Raw genomic sequence first — 17,324 nt, forward strand, 5'->3', positions numbered from 1 at the left:
GTATTCTGTCAGCAGGCAGAGTTCCTTTTGCCCCATTACTGGCTAGGTTTGCGAACCCTGGTGGTGTAGTGGTTAAGAGCTCAGCTGCTAACCAAAAGGTCGGCAGTTCAAATCCACCAGGTGCTGCTTGGAAACCCTATGGGGCAGTTCTACCCTGTCCTATAGGGTCGCTATGAGTCGAAAAGGGTTGAATGGCAGCGGGTTTGGTTTTTTTTTTTTTTTTGGCCATATTATCTTTGATCACTTAATTAAGGTGGAGTCTGCAGGTTTTCTCCATTGTAAAGCTACTATTTTTTTCTTTGCAATTAATAATTATCTTGTGAGGAGATACCTTGAGACTATGTAAATATCCCGTTTTTCTTCATACTTCCTACTCACTAGTTTTTGAAAGGATGATAGATTTTAAAATTAGCTGTAATTACGAACATGAACCAATATTCCAACAGTGCAAAAGAGCGTAAGGCAAGTCTCCTTCCCACCCCATCCCTAGTTACCCAGTTCCTGTCCCCAGGCCGTCCCTATTCCCACTGTTTTATGTGTCCTTCCAGAATTGTTCTGTGCCCAGGCCACCTAATACACAAGTATAGTATAACCTCTTTAAGAGCTATATGCACATGAAGGTAGCAAAACAGATGTATTGTTCTACATCTTTTTTTCTTCACTTAATATTTTTTGGAGACCATTTTATATTTGTACATAAAGAAAAATCTCTTTCTGGTTTTAGACTCTAATGTCCACCTGAGATGCAATCCCAGGGTACTGCAATCCCTTCACGCTGACAAATAAGGAAACCGAGGTCCAGAGGTGGGGAAGGACAGATCCCTCAGGTAACACAGCCTGTTAGAGGATAAAGCAGGCCTGAAATGCAGTATGGAGCCCCTCCACGAGGAAATTGATAGCTCTCACCACTGGGGAGCCAGGCCTTCCAGGGGCTGCCCCAGTAGAATGCCAGACCTGGGCTCATGACTCCGTTCCCAGCCTGGCTTCTCCCCACTGCCCCCCGCCCCACCGGAGGTCCCCTGCTTTGCTCTCATTAGGGACTCCCCCCAGCTCCCTGCTGGGCCAGGCCTTGGGAGCCCCATTGATCCTCTGACAGCCCAAGACAGATCGGCGGGGAGTGTGTATTCAGGTGCAGGCCTGAGCACATGGAGGCCAGATGAGAACTGTGTGGGGGTGTGCGGGGGCTGCCAGGGTGAGGGATAGGGGGCTGAGGAGGGCGACCTAGAGGACCCCACAGACACCTGCCTCCTCTCTCCCGCCTCCACCAATTCCTGCTCTCCTTGGAGCTTCTGCTCCCCCTGCCTCCTATCACCAGGCACCGCGGTCCACAGGGACTGGGGACCCCAGATCCCCTCCTTTCTGCTGGGGCCTGGGGGGTCTTGGGTGTAGCAGAGAGAACTTAGGACGTGGAGTGAGCCTCATTTGGTTCAAATCCCAGTTCAGGCCCTCCTGAGCTGTGAGACTCAGGAAGACGGTAGTCCTTGCTGAGCCTCAGTTTCCCCAGGACAGTGAGGAGGAAAGGCCTTTACAGTGTCCATTGGCAGTAAGGCCTGGCCAGTAGCTACTTTCACGTATTAATTTTTTTCCTCTCCCCGCTCCCTTCACTGGCCTCTCAAAACTCCCTCTGCTAGGTTCCTTTCTGGCTGTGGGACTCGTCTTCCCTGGCACAGCCCCTTGCCTCCCCTCTCCTAGGAAAGAAGGAACGTGGTGGCTGGAGTCAGGCCTGTTGGCCCAACAGGGTTCCTAGGAACCCCAGGAGGTACCTGGGCTGCTGCATCTGGACCTGGAGGGGAGCCTGGGTGCAGCCAGCTGCCATTAACAGCCACCTGGCCATCTCTGCCCTGTGTGATGAGTGCTGACACCCTCCTGAGGGATCCCGCAACTCCTCCCTTCCTTTTAGCAGAAATCCGCCTCCCCCGTGGCTTCCTCTGCCTGGATGGCCTGTGACATCCCCGAAAGGCCTTTAGATGGCACGTGCTTTTCAAGTGGGTGCTGAGCATTGTGTGGCACGCACGGGGTTGGGGCTCGGGGTGGGGTGGGGGGTGGGGGACAAAGGGTGAGGTTCACTCAGTGGGGGAAGAAGGGCTCAAAGGATAGGGGGACAAGGAGTCAGTGAACTAGACAGGGACTTGGTGAGGGTGACAGAGCTCAGAAGGAAGGCTGCGGGCACAGGGAGGGGCCCGGGGAAACCGGGAAAATGTGGCTCAGATGGGGGTGTAGGCTCAGAGAAAGGAATAGGGTCTCAGAGGGATGGGGACTCAGATAAGGGATGAAGGCCCAGATAGGGGGATGGGGGGCAGAGTGAGGTGGAGGGACAGCAGGGGGGGCTCAATCTGAGGAGAGGTGGGTGTACACAGTCCACTGCAGCTTGGGGAGGAGGGGGGCTGTGCCTGTGCTGGGTGGGGAGAAGCGGGTGGCACCAGAACAAAGCCCCAGGGAGCAGCCTGCGCCCTGCAGCTTCTTCCCAGCTGACAGACCCTGAGCTAATTATCATTAATGAGCAGCTGGGCCCAGTTTCCCGGGATTTGCATTTGCCAAGATAATCAGCACCACTGCGGATGGCAGCCGGTGCCAGCCTTCTGGGGGGTGGCGATCAGAGAGCTGAGGAAGGACTTCCCTGGGCTTTTGAGAGGTGGGGGAAGCTGTGATTTTGCCTTCCCTGCAGATGAGGGAAATGCTTCTTAGGAAATCATTTAAAAACGTCTTGACTGGCATATTTACCTGTCTGAGGCCAGGGCCAGGGTGATGGTCCCGGGGAGGGGACAGGGACTGTGGTACTCAGAAACCCTCGGACATTAGACTTGGAAGGCCCTTAGATCATATGGCCAGCCACCCATGACGGAGATGAGGGAATAGACCAGAGAGGGGAAGTGTGCTACTCAAGGTCACACAGCTATTAGTACAACAACAACAACAGCAACGCTGATTGAACATGGCTGTGCCAGGCACTGTCTGAGGCACTTTGCTGAGTCTTTACTACAAACCGCATGAGGTGGGTGTTATTATTGATCCCATTTTGCAGATAAGGAAACCAGGGCTTCGAACTAGTTCTTTCTAGTTCGAACCCCTGCTGAGACTTTGCATTTCCACTCCAGATATACTGAGTCAGAATCTACATTTTAACAAGATGCCCAGGGGATTCTTACATATAATAAATTTTGAGAACCACTGCTCTACTAGTGGTTCTCAGAACTGGTCCCTAAGCAGCAGTATTAGTGTTACCCGGGAACGTGTTAGAAATGCAAATTCTCAGCAGGCATTCGAACCAGTTCGAAGCCCTGGAGGAAACTGAGGCACAGAGAGGTTAAGTGACTTGCCGAAGGACATACAGCCAGGAAATAGCAGAGCTAGGATTTGAAGCCAATCATCCTGGCTGGTCCCGGAGGTAGGTAGTATGGTTGAGTCACTCTCAGACCTGGGCTTCCTCTGGTGCTAGGGGCTGACAGTGCCTCTCTTCCCCCTCATTCCCTTCTCTGCAGGGATGCCGGTATGTTTGGTGCTCCCGGCAGGGTTGGGAGGTGAGATTTAAGTATAAATAAATAAACAGGGAGCAGATGGCAAGGGGGGGCAACACTGGGAGGGGCAGGGCCAGAGCCAGGGCCTCCCACTTCTCCCTGGGAAAACATTGTTGGGCCGGAGCAAATGGCTTCCAGACTCAGGGCCTGGGAGCACCCCCCCCCCGTCCTGTACTCCTGCGTCCTTGTCTGGTACCAGGCCAGGCCCTTGGCGGGGAATAGTGGGCTGGAGCCGAGTCCTGGGTTCTCCTCCTCCCTCACTTCCCTCTCTTCTTCCTGTGTGGCCTTCAGCAAGCCACTTTACCTCTCAGTGCCTCAGTTTCCTCAGCTGTCAAATGAGTGGAAGAAGAATGAACTGTCAAGTTTCTGCTTAAGGGCCACCTCCTCTGGGAAGCCTTCCTTGATTGCTCCAGGCAGACTTTGTTAGAGCAACGGGCTTAGAGTGTCATGGAGGAGATTGGTATGTGTGTCTTTCATTCCATAACAAACTCATTCCATAGATAATTGCTCAGGGCCTACTCTGTGAAGGGTGCTATGTGACCTCTAGGCTGGCATAGTGCCCAGCCCATAGTTTTCCTCTCCAGCGCCAGCAGCCAGTGCAGAGTAGGTGCGAGTAAACACTTCTCATTTGAATGAATGAGTGAGTGAGTGAATTAATGAGTGGGTGGATGAAAGGGGAGATGAGGAATTGCCATGTTTCCCAAATGTGGAACCTGCATCACTGGGGTGGGGGTGGGGAGTGGACAAAAGATGATATGGGTTAAATAGCAACAAGGTGTTAAATAACAGTAAGTCCACAGTGAGAAAGTCATTCCTTTTTCAGTATCTTCCAGTCCTTCTCATAGGTCAAGGAGAACATCTCCAAGGATACCAGTAACACCTTTCTAACACTTTTTTTTTTAACCTGGGGAGAGCTGGTGTCAGGCTCAGAGCTTTTGCAGGCAACAGTATACAACCATAATTTGAGAATGTGGCTTTTCCAGTTTATTCCTTTTGGTCAGTTACATTTTATTTGTGGTAAGGGATTCCGATTTTTCATTTAGGTTTAGATATTGCTGGTGGGAGTGCAAACTGGTCCCAACATTCTGGAGAAGTGTTTGGCAGTTTTCTGTTACAGTGATTGCCTGGGACCAGGGTGGCAATGGGGGACTTGACCACAAAAGGGCATGAGGGAACTTTTGAGGATGATGCGAATGTTCTGAATGTTGATTGGGTGGTGGTTACATGGGTGTGTATATTTGTCAAATGCATTACACCATGCACTTAAAATAGGTGCATTTTTTTGTTCTTTTTTTACTGTACTTTAGATGAAGGTTTACAGAATAGTTTCTCATTAAATAGTACACATACCGTTTATAACAATGGTTAACAACCCCACGACATGTCAACACTGTCCCTTCTCAACCTTGGGTTCCCTATTACCAGCTTTCCTGTCCCCTTCTGCCTTCTAGTCCTTGTCCCTGGACTGCTGTGCCCCATTAGTCGTGTTTTGTTTTATGGGGCTGTCTAATCTTTGGCTGAACAGTGAACTTCAAGAGTGACTTCGTTACAGAGCTAAAAGGGTGACCGGGGCCATACTCTCGGGGTTTCTCCAGTCTCTGCCAGGCCAGTAAGTCTGGTCTATTTTTTTGTGAGTTAGAATTTTGTTCTACATTTTTCTCTAGCTCTGTCTGGGACCCTCTGTTGTGATCCCTGTCAGAGCAGTCAGTGGTGGTAGCCAGGCACCATCTAGTTGTACTGGACTCAGTCTGGCAGAGGGCGTGGTAGTTGTGGTCCATTAGTCCTTTGGACTTATCTTTCCCTTGTATCTTGTTTTCTTCATTCTCCCTTGCTCCGGAAGTGTTGAGACCAGTAGGGTATCTTAGATGGCTGCTTACAGGCTTTTAAGACCCCAGATGTTACTCACCAAGGTAGAATGTAGAACATTTTCTTTATAAACTGTGTTATGCCTATTGAGCTAGATGTTCCCCGAGACCATGGTCCCCACAGCCCTCCACCCAGCAATTTGGTCCCTCAAGGAGTTTGGATGTGTCTATGGAGCTACCATACCTTTCCTTGTACAAGCTATGCTGGCTTCCCCAGTATTGTGTACTGTCTTACCCTTCACCAAAGTTACCACTTATCTATTGTCTATTTAGTAAAATGGGTGCATTTTATCGTATGGGAATTATTCCTTAATAAAGTTGATTTAAAAATACATGTATTTAAATTTTCAGACTCCCATTGAAGATATTAAGTAAATAATAGTACAGATGACATATGGGTGTGGGCAAAGTCATGAAGGCTGTCCACCACACAGTAAAGTTAGGGACCCATGGAGTCAATAAATAAATGGATAGATAGAAAAAAGAATGAATGGGTAAATGAGCATGTGATCGAATACCTACTCCATTTACTCCATTATACACAACCCCATCATATCCAATGACCCTGATCAGTGGTTGACCTATCTCAACTTGCATACCTCCTGTGATGGGGAGCTCACTATCTCACGAGATAGCCCATTCATTGTCTGAACACTTGAACTGGATGAAAGACCTTTCCTCATATTAAGTTGATCTTCCTGGAGACTCCCTGTTCTCTGGGGCCCTATAGACATATCTGTTCCCCTACCTGGGGACAGCCCAATGGGCCCCCCCAGTCTGCTCTTCACCCTAGATGCTTAGCTGCTCTTCTCACCAGGCCCTGCTTGCACAGTTTTCAGCCTGGTGGAGAAGCTGGTTAAAGAACAAGTACACAGACAAATAACAAAATATTTATGTGCTATGAAGGAAAAAGCAGGATAAGAATATGGCAGGGGGTGTTTAGGTGGGGGATGGAGAGTCAGGGCAAGTCTCTCTAAGGAGGTGATATCTGATCTGAGACCAATAAAACCAGGGACAGGGCATTCCAGGCAGGGGAGAGAGTAAGTACAAAGGCCCTGAGGTCAGAAAGCCACTGGGAATTGTGAGGCGGCCAGCCTGGCTAGAGTGGGATGAGCTGAGGAAGGGCAGGTCATTTAGGGCGTTGATGGTAAGGAGCCTGGAACTGATTTCTAAATTTGATCCTCAAACACTTTTAAGCAAGGAAGTACCATGATATGACTTACATTTTAGTAGACATTAGTCAATACTTATTGAATTAAAATTAACTGAAGACCTTTCTAGTTCTGATAGTTCAGGGGCCAAATGATTAGCCTCTAGAGAGGACCTGCCTGGGTTTGAATCCTGGCTCTGCCTCATACCTGCTGTATGACTGTGGGCAAGGGGCTTTACCTCTCTGAGCCTCAGTTTCCTCATCTGCCAAGTGGGGACAATAATTGTATTCAACACATGGGTTGCTGTGAGGATGACATGACTTTATTTTTGGAAAGCGTTTAGAACAGGGCCAGTACATCATAAGTGCTTTCAGTTAGTTAAATAAAATGAAAAAGGGTAAGGACAGAGAGAGCAGGGCCGTCAGTCCTTTCCCAGTCTTCCAGTTCTCATCTGCAAGGAGTGAGTCCAGGGGTTGCTGGGGGTGGGCCTCTCTAACACTTGCTACCACAGGGAGAGCAGCCTCAGCCAGATCAGGGGGAATCTAGTAACAGTGTTCTGTCTGTATTATTTATATGCTTAAAGCTACATTTATTTATGTCACGTGATACTGATTTTCCATTTTCCATTTAGCCTGGCTATCTTGAGTTTAAGGAGCCCTCGTGGTGCAATGGTTAGATACTTGGTTGCTAACTGAAAGGTCTGTGGTTCAAACCCACCAGTGGCTCCATGGGAGCAAAGACCAGGTGATCTGCTTCCATAAAGATTACAGCTTAGGAAACCCTATGGGACAGTTCTACTCTGTCCTATAGGGTCACTATGAGTTGGAATCCACTTGATGGCACACAGCAACATCTCAAGTTTCCTTTAAAAATAAAAGAAAATAGGGTTAAAGTCCTCACTGTCCCAAGTGTGAAGGTGGCACTTGAGGGAAATTTAAGAAACACTTTACTAACCTCACCTCCTCATTGTGCTCTTGGGGCGCCGGGGACTCTACTGTGTGTCTTGAGCTTGGCCAAGTCCCCCAGGGCCCCAGTGTGGAGCGGGATTCATTTGCCCTGGACTCCAGGTTGCTGTCCACACTCTGGCCAGCAGTGAAGTTTCTGGGAAGGGCTGGAGTATGCCCAAGGTTGAGGGTCATCGAGGTCCTGTCACCTCCCAAATCCAGTCCCATCCCTGGCAAATCCTGGAGCCCCATCTTCAACTTACATTTGGATTCTGATCACTTCTCTCCACCCTGGTCCAATCCACCAACCACCATCTGGGGCCAGACAACGTCCTCCTCACCAGTCTCCCTGCCTCCCCTTCATCCCCTTCCTGTCCCTACTCCACTAAGCACTGAGCAGACCTGTCCGTCCTTGGCTCAGAGCCTCATGTGGCTCCTAGCTCACTCGGAGGACAAGCCAAAGTCCTCACCCCTGCAAGGCCCTTCCCAAGCTGACCCCGCTCCCCTCATTGCCTGCCCATCCTCAGCCCATCTCCCACCCAGGCTGCCTAGCCACACATGCCTTCCTTGCTGTTCCTTGAACACTCTAAGCAGGGTTGTACCTCAGGGCTTTTGCACTTGCTGTTCCTGCTGCCTGGCATACTCTTCCCTCTGACATATATACTGGGTTCCTTCCCTCTGTTCATGAAGGTCAATGACCCCTCCTCAGCGAGGCCGGCCACCTTACCTGAGCTGGTATTTCCCGTCTTGTTCTTTGTCTTTCCCCTGCGTTTCCCTCATAGCACTTATCACTACCGGATACTTTATATTTTACATGTTTTGTGTGTGCATTTATTGCCTGTCTCCCCCAAGTGGGCTTCAAAAGCACAGAGGTTTCCAGCTGTTTTGTACTCTGATGGCCGCAGTGCCTGGAATAGGTGCTCAGCCCCTCTTTGTTGAATGAACGTCCAGGGAGGTGTGTAAGGCATGGGGGACAGTCACTCCCAGCCCCACCCAGCCCCGCCCAGCCCCCTCTGTGGCTCCACAGTCCCCTCCTAGGGCCTGGCTCCCCTCTCTTCTTGCCCCCTTCCACCCAGCCCTGGAGGGCAGGACAGCAAAGCTTGTCCCCCAGGGGAGAGGCTCCTGGCTACAGGGCAGACCTTCTTCTGTTCCTTACCCCCTCCACACCTGATGGTCATAGGAGCCGCCCCTTTTGTGAAGAGTCCTCAAAACACAGAGAGTCTTAGAGGCCCACCTACGATGCATGTCCCTGGACAAGCCAGGGACCTGCCCCCAGCCTTGGCTTCCTCATTGGGAAGAGGTAAGACCAATGAGAGTGAGCGACCGTTGGGGAGTTAACTATGCTTGTCTCCATTTTACAGACAAGGAATCAGGCCCAGAGAGCTGAATTTGCTGTCCAGGCCACCCAACTGGAGCCTCAGTTCCCTCCTCTGTACAATGAGGACAATAATGGTTCCTCCCTTTTAGGGTTGGGGCCCCCTAGGAAGAAAGATCTAGCAATCTACTTCCAAAAGATCAGAGCCAATGAAAACCCTATGGAGCACAGTTCTGCTCTGAAATGCTTAGGGTCGCCATGAGACTGGATCCACTCCACAGCAACTGGTTGGTTAAAGTCTGTAAACACTTAGCAGTGCTTGGCACACAGTATGTGCTCAATAAATGTTAGTTACTATAATTACTGCTGCTGTCCGAGAGGTGAACTTACTTACCTAGGTCTTAAAGCCAGGATGTGGCAAAGCCAAGATTCAAACCTCCGTCTGTCTGATCTAAAGTGACTTCCCCGTACAGCCACAAAATAATAATAATAGTAACAACCACCACCATAGTATTTTCCACCTGGAATGGTAGCTATAAGGGTTAGAGCATGAGGTTATCGGGTGCGAGCATCTGCCTGGCACCACCGCCAGACCATTAGCGCCGACCCCTCCGCCCTCTCGCGCCCCCGCCCAGCGACAGGTGGGCGGCCAGCTGAGCCTCCTGCTGGGGGCGCCTCCCCATCCTGCGGCCTGGGGGGCCAAGCGGGGGGCCCCGGGCGGCCGCGGAGACCCCGGGGGAGGCGAGTGCGGCTCTCCGGGCTCTGGAAGGAGCCGCGGCCTGGAAGACATTACACGGCTGTCGGACGGGGGGCGTCGCTGGGAGTTCCGGAGGGGGTCGAGGCGGCGGACGCGCCGGGTGAGGGGACGGCCCCGCCACAAAGCGTGCTTTGTTCTGCGCTCCCCCCGGGAGCTGGAACCAATGGATTGGCGGCAGCTGAGGTCATCTGTCAGGCAGAGCCGGGGGTCAGGCCGCGGGAAGAAGCCGCGGGGGAGGGCGGGGCGGATGGGGCGGCTCAAGTAGGCTGCGCTCGCCGGACCCTTGGCGGCAGGTCGCGGCGCTTCCGGCCTCGGTTTACCCGCCTGTCCAGCGGGGAAGACCATTTCTGCCCTGTCCACCTCTGGGGGTGTTGTGAGAATCAAGTGTGGAAGAGATGATGAAGATGATGGTGGTGATGATGATGATAGCGTTCCCATAACGAGCAATCCCTACATCCCCGCTCTACGGAAGTGCTGGAGCCAGGATTCAAACCCAAAGGCTGTGTTCAGAAAATGGGAACAAACGTGGTTTGTAAGCAGTGTGTGAGCCCGCGAGTCAGAGCTAGGTCCCAACCCCACCCCAACCTCTTTGATACAAATACTTTCTCCAACAACCGCAGCTCCTTCCCCAGAGAAGGTTGGGTCAGGACAACGCCCCACCTTGTGCTCCCTCCTTTGGAACTGTGGACAAGTCACTGCTCTTTGAACTTCAACTTTCCCATCTGGAAAATGGGGAGAATAATTATTGTCAGCTCAAACGGTGGGTGGGGGGTGGGGGGCTGGGATTAAATGACATAACCAACCACCATGCGTGCCTGGGACGTAGTAGGTGCTGACTTTCATTCTCCTCCAGCCTGACTCACCGTGGTCTCATCAGGACGAAGGAAACATCTAGATACCAAGAGTGTCCTGTAATGTCCAGCATGCCCTCGTACCTTTACGGATGTACTGGCTCTCCATTCTTTTATTCAGAAATTTGTTCCACAAAATTTGTTCCACAAATTTGATCCACTGTGTGCTGAAGACCCAGTAGAGACCCACATATGATTCGGGAACACACAGAGCTTTCCGCTGGAGGTGGGGAAGGCCGGTGGCAAATAAGAAATGAATATGCAGTAGCACACTGTGGACCCTGTGAGAAGGAAAGGACTAGGGGCAGGTGGCTAGAGTAACAGGAAACCTGCTCAGGGACTAGGGAGCTGTGGTTTAAAATGTGAAGGGGTGTGTAGGCTGCATAATGGCTGAATAAAGGCTGATATCTGCATCCTAATCCCTGCAACCTGTGAATGATACCTTATATGGCAAAAAAAAAAAAAAAGGACTTTGCAGATGGGATTAAGAATCTTGAGATGGGTGGGCTCTAGGTGCAATCACATATATCCTTATAAGAGGGAGGCAAAGGGCAATTTGACACACTCAGGAGAGGAGGCAATGTGAACATGGAGGCAGAGATTGGAGTGATGGGGCCTCAAGCCAAGGGATGCTGGCAAACAGAAGCTGAGTGGATTCTCCCTCCCCTAGAGCCTCCAGAGATTCCAAGACCCAGCCAACACCTTGATTTCAGCTTGGTGGAACTGATGTCAGACTTCTGGCCTCCAGAACTGTGAGAGAATACATTTCTGTTTTAAGCCACCAAGTTGTGACAATTTGTCACAGGAGACTAAACTCATCTGGGGCCTATAGTGGGTAAGTGGCTGAGTTGGGGAGTGAGTTCCCTGCCACTGGAGGTGTGCAAGCATGGCAGCTCGGGATTTTAGATAACCTGAAGAAGAACTTGCTGGGGCTTCCGGGGCCTCTTCTCCCCCATCATGGCCGCCACTGCAGCAGCATTGCCCCCATCCAGGTGCTCAGCCCGAGCCTTGGAGTCAACCTATGTCTGCCCTATCTCTCCAACCTACATTGCTCCATCAGAGGCCTGCGAGTCTCTGGCTAGGCCAAACAGACGTCTAACCTGTCCACTCCCACCTTTCTGGGTCTATTTCAGATCTGTAGACACTACCCAAGCATTTGAGCCTCTCTCTCACTTTATTGAGAGACAGCAAGTGAAATTTTGCTGAAAATCATTCAAAAGTGGCTGCAGCAGTATATCGACAGGGAACTCCCAGAAATTCAGGCCGGATTCAGAAGAGGACGTGGAACCAGGGATATCATTGCTGATGTCAGATGGATCCTGGGTAAAAGCAGAGAATACCAGAAAGATGTTTACCTGTGTTTTATTTACTATGCAAAGGCATTGGACTGTGTGGATCATAACAAATTATGGATAACATTGCAAAGAACGGCAATTCCAGAACACTTAATTGTGCTCGGAATCTGTACACAGATCAAGAGGCAGTCTTTTGAACAGAACGAGGGGATACTGCGTGGTTTAAAGTCAGGAGAGGTGTGCATCAGGGTTGTATCCTTTCACCATACTTACCCAGTCTGTATTCTGAGCAAATAATCTGAGAAGCTGGACTATATGAAGAAGAATGGGGCATCAGGATTGGAGGAAGACTTATAAACAACCTGCATTATACTGATGACACAACCTTGCTTGCTGAAAGTGTAGAGGACTTGAAGCACTTACTGATCAAGATCAAAGAACACAGCCTTCAGTATGGATTACACCTCAACATAAAGAAAACAAAAATCCTCACAATCAGTAAGCAACATCATGATAAATGGAGAAAAGATTGAAGTTGTCGAGAATTTCATTTTACTTGATCCACAATCAACACTCATGGAAGCAGCAGTCAAGAAATCAAAAGACACAATGCGTTGGGCAAATCTGCTGCAAAAGACCCCTTTAAAGTGTTGAAAAGCAAACATGTCACCTTGAAGACTAAGGTGTGCCTGACCCAAGCCATGATATTTTCAATCGCATCATATGCACGCAAAAGCTGGACAATGAATAAGGAAAACCAGAGAAGAACAGACGCCTTTGAATTGTGATGCTGGCAAAGAATATTGAATATACCATGGACTGCCAAGAGAATGAACAAATCTGTCTTGGAAGAAGTACAACCAGAATGCTCCTTAGAAGCAAGGATGGTGAGACTGTGTCTTAAATACTTTGGATATGTTATCAGGCTGGATCAGTCCCTAGAGGACATCATGCTTGGTAAAGCAGAGGGTCATCGAAAAAGAGGAAGACCCTCCACGAGATGGATTGACACAGTGTCTACAACAATGGGCTCAAATCATAACAATTGTGAGCATGGCACAGGACCGGGCACTGTTTCGTTCCGTGGTACATAGGGTCGCTATGAGTCCGAACCAAGTCGACGGCACCTAACAACAACTCATTTTATTAAGGTAATAATGATTGTAACCCTCCTCTTGTACCAATTTCAGCTAAGCACTCAACATTCTGTCCCTAATTTAATCTGGCCAGCAACTAAAGGACTGGGCATCTTTTTTTCAGCTGAGGAAGCTGAGCCCTGGCATCTTGCCTGAGGCCACGCTCTGTGGGAGGGACAGAGACTGGAGTGCCCTTGTGAGATGGACTCTTGTCAGCACTAAACTCCCTCCCTGGGCTCGATGAGTGGGTGTTGCCAGAAGGGATACCCAGTGGTGGGAGGCCCTGACCAGACTACCTCCTGCTGGGAGCTCAGAGCTGGGAGGCCGAGTTCAAGAGTGTGTGTGTGCGCGTGTGTGGGGGTGTGTGTACACATATGCATGTGCATGCACACATGTGCACAGGTCAAGGACAGTCGCTTTTCACTCCCTTCCAGGGGAGTCAGGACTTCTCCCGGGTTCACCACTTCAGCCCTGGAGGCCAGGCTTGGTCCACTCTTTGCCAAGGCTGACAGGTGCAACTTCTAGACCTGGGTCCAGGGACGCCTCCAGCCCACTCTCCGAGCCTCCTGGCCCAGGGTAGGGCAGGGTTGGACCTACCCAGATATGTGTTTTTTTCTGCCTGGGGGCAGATCTTTCTGGTCAGGGTCTGAATATTTTCCTCCACCCTGAACAAAACTAGAGCCCATTCATTCATTCATTCACTCATTCATACTCCCCATCTATGCCTGAGCATTCCAGTCCACACAATGAGGTGATCAGGCTTTTAAACACTGGATACAGGGTCCCCTGGGGGAGGAGGCCATCAAGTCCAGACAGCCCCCCATATTACCCAGAACATTTGTGAGTGCTTTTCTGGGAAAAGGGCTCATGACTTTTCTTCAGATTCTCAGCTGTGTTCATGACTCACAAAAAGGTTAAGAATCACTGCTGGGGTGCAGGGAGGAAAAGTGGCCTCCCGCACTGGGCTAGAGGGGGGCGCCTGGTAGAGCCACTTCGGAGAGCTGTTTGCCAGTATGTTCACCGTTGAAAATGAGCAAACGCAGCAGCCAGGCAGCGCCACTCCAAGGCGTACAGCTGAGAGCACAGATAGTGATGGCCGAAGGCCGTCACAGCAGCAAATAACCATAAACCTCCAAATGTCCGTTAACAGAGAACGACTAGTAAATGGTTACATTCATAGCATCGAACGCCATGCAGCCATTAAAAAGAATGAGCTAGACCTACATGGAATTTACCCACTCAACAAATATTTATTCAACACCTATCTAGCACTGTTCTTGGCCCTGGGCCTACAGTGATAAACGAGAGATCAATTCCCAGCCTCAAGACCTTACATTCTAGTGGGCAAGCTGGACATAAGCAAACAGAGAAGATAATTTCAGAGTGTGATAAACATCACGGAGAAAACAAAACGTGGTAAGGGGATAGAATGAGGGGGTGGGGGGGGCGTTTAGACACTGTGGCCAGAGAAGATCCCTCTAAGGAGAGGACATTTGAGCAGAGACCAGAATGAGGGAGACTTCTGGGAGAAAAGCGTGGCCACTAATGGGGTTGATGGCCTGGGCACACTGCCCAGGGAGAAAAGTGTCTGCAAAATAAAGTCGAAAAGACAAACATTTTTACCCACACACACACACTGCTTGTCATGGATTGAATTATGTCCCCCCCAAAATGTGTGTATCAATTTGGCTGGACCATGATTCCTGGTATTGTGTGATTTTCCTATACGTTGTAAATCCTGCCTCTATGATGTTAATGATGGAGGATGGGTGGCAGTTGTGTTAGTAAGGCAGGACTGGATCTACAAGATTCGATTGTGTCCTGAGGCAATCTCTTGAGATATAAAAGAGAGAAGTGAGCAGAGACAGAGGGGGACCTCATACCACCAAGAAAGCAGTGCCAGGAGCAGAGCATGTCCTTTGGACCTGGGGTCCCTGCGTGGAGAAGCTCCTAGTCCAGGGGAACACTGATGAGAAGGCTGACAGAAAGCTAGCCTACTTTACTGTGAAGAAATAAATTTCTCTTTGTTAAAGCCATCCACTTGTAGCATTTCTGTTACAGCAGCACTGGATGACTAAGACACTACTACAAAGTTAGGAAAAGATCTGGAAGGTCTATGCCAAATTTATTAAAGTAGATGCCCTGGGAATAGAGAGGGCAAAGGGGACAAATGGGACTAAGACTTGTGGTGAGCTTCAGGTTGCCTCCAATATTTTGTTAAATATTTAATTATTTAGTATCTTAATGTTTTAATGTCTAAAAGGAGAATATATTCCTGTATAACTAGTGAAATAAAAAGTATTTTTTTAAATCTACCTCGGTGAAGGAGGGTGGTTCCAGGGCAGTGAGGGGCCTACAGGGTCCCCTCCCACTGATTTTCACTGGAACTAAGTTCCTGGAACAGCAGTTTGTCTAGGGAGGGCACACACAGGGGGTCATGGAAGCCCAGAAGGACATGGCCCAGCGTGGAGGACCCGGAAACTTCTTGGACGAAGAGCTGCCTTTGCTGAGGCCTGAGACCCTCTGGCTCAGCATCCCCAGTGTTGACAAGGAGACAGGCCTGGAGAGGCCATGATATGTGCAAGGCCACAGAGCAAGAGCAGATGGGTCAACACTTGGAGCTCCAGACTTCTCTAACTCGGCCTCCTTCCCATGCCTGAACCCTCAGCTTCTCTGGACAACTGATGGGCCAGGCCCCTCCATCCACCTCTTCTCCCCACAGTAACTGCTTTGCAGGACAGAGGCCCTGCCCTGCTCGGAGTACAGGAAAGCAGCGCCACCTGCTGGTGCAAGAAGGCCCTGCAGTCCCTATCCTGCTTAAAATGTATCAATCCCTAAAATAAACAATGACACCCTGAGGAAAGTGCTCCTTAGAACAATCAACTATAGGAGACCAAAAGGGCAGCATTTGCCCAAAAGCAAAGAAGGCAGGAAAACCAAACGAATGGAAATAAGGAACTCAGGGTGGAAATGAGGAGAGTGCTGACACATTGCAGGGATTGCAACCAATATCACAGAACACTTTGTGTATAAATTATTGAATGAGAAACTAATTTGCTCTGTAAACTTTCACCTAAAGCACAATTTAAAAAGTATCAATCCCTCCAAGTCTGTTCTGTACCCCCCTCCCAGTGCCTACCATAGTGACAGACCCCTAGCACTGCGTGCCTGGGTCTCCTCTGCAAGAAGGAAAAGCCCTTCAGCAGGGGGTGACCACCCGCACTGTCATACTAGCCTCAGAGGGTACAGGAGGGGATACTCACTCGAGACAGTGGCACCTAGCAACAGCAGTTTACAAAGCACGTCCTCAGCTTCCCTGACCCTTGCCACAAAGTTTAGGGGTAGCCCATTTGACACCTTGGAAAAATGAGGCCCAGGGAGAGGAGGTGCTTGCCCAAGGTCACACGGTGAATGCAAAGCTGGTCTCAGAACCCAGATCTCCTGAGACCCAGTCCCAAGGTACTTCCTCTCCACTGAGGGCAGGAGATGAGGAGAGGGCGGTCACCATATTTGAACATAGTTTAAGGTAAGAGTCTAAATCAGTGGTTCTCAGCTTGTGGTCCCAGACCAGGAGCATCAGCATCAGCTGCTGGAACCTGGTGGAAATGCACATTCTTGGGCCCCACTCCAGACTTACTATATCAGACACTTTGGGGGTGGGCCCAGCAATCTATGTTCTAACAAGGTGATACTAATGCTGCAAGAGTTTGGGAACTATTGTTCTAAAGCAATTGCACCCCTCCCCTTTTATTAAATAAACTTTTATTTTGGAATAATTTTAAATTTACAGAAAAAGTTGCAAAGATAGTACACAGAGTTCTGGTATGTTCTCCACTCAGCCTACTTCAATGCCAGCATCTTATATATAATTATGGTTCATTTGTGAAAACCAAGAGACTGACGTTGTTGTTAGGTGCTGTCGAGTTGGCTCCTGCTCATGGTGACCTGTGTATAACGGAATGAAGCACTTCCTGGTCCTGTGCCACAACTGACATTAGTCCGTACTATTAACAAAAATCCAGGCCTTATTCAGATCTCCAGTTTTTCCACTAACATCCTTTCTTGTTCTAAGATCCAATCCAGGGTGCCACATTGCATTTAAGACTGCACCTCTTTTCAATTCTATTGGTCACTTCCATCATCTTTCCCTGGGACAGAGAGTGGGTGGAATGCTGTTGCCCTTATTACTGAGCTAGGGATGCTTAGGGTTGAAAACAACAGTGACCTAGTGCCCTTAGCAGAGCAGTGAGGGCGAGGCCTGCCTCACTCTGCACGCTTCCTCTAGTTCCCACCACAACACGTACCTGGACTCTTGGTTTTCAGTAGTCTACCCACCCCTATCCCACCACTTCAGATGGACAGTGAGATATGCCTCAACTGCAGTGGGCCAAGCCCTTGGGGAGACCTGTCTCCTGCCCTATCACATCTTCCCCAGATCTTGAGGGCCAGGACATTGTCTTGGTGCATGGCCTAGCCAGCTGGAGGCCAGGTGTGC

This window comes from Trichechus manatus, unplaced genomic scaffold (genome assembly GCF_000243295.1).
Source record: "Trichechus manatus latirostris isolate Lorelei unplaced genomic scaffold, TriManLat1.0 scaffold00008, whole genome shotgun sequence".
Lineage (NCBI taxonomy): Eukaryota > Metazoa > Chordata > Mammalia > Sirenia > Trichechidae > Trichechus > Trichechus manatus.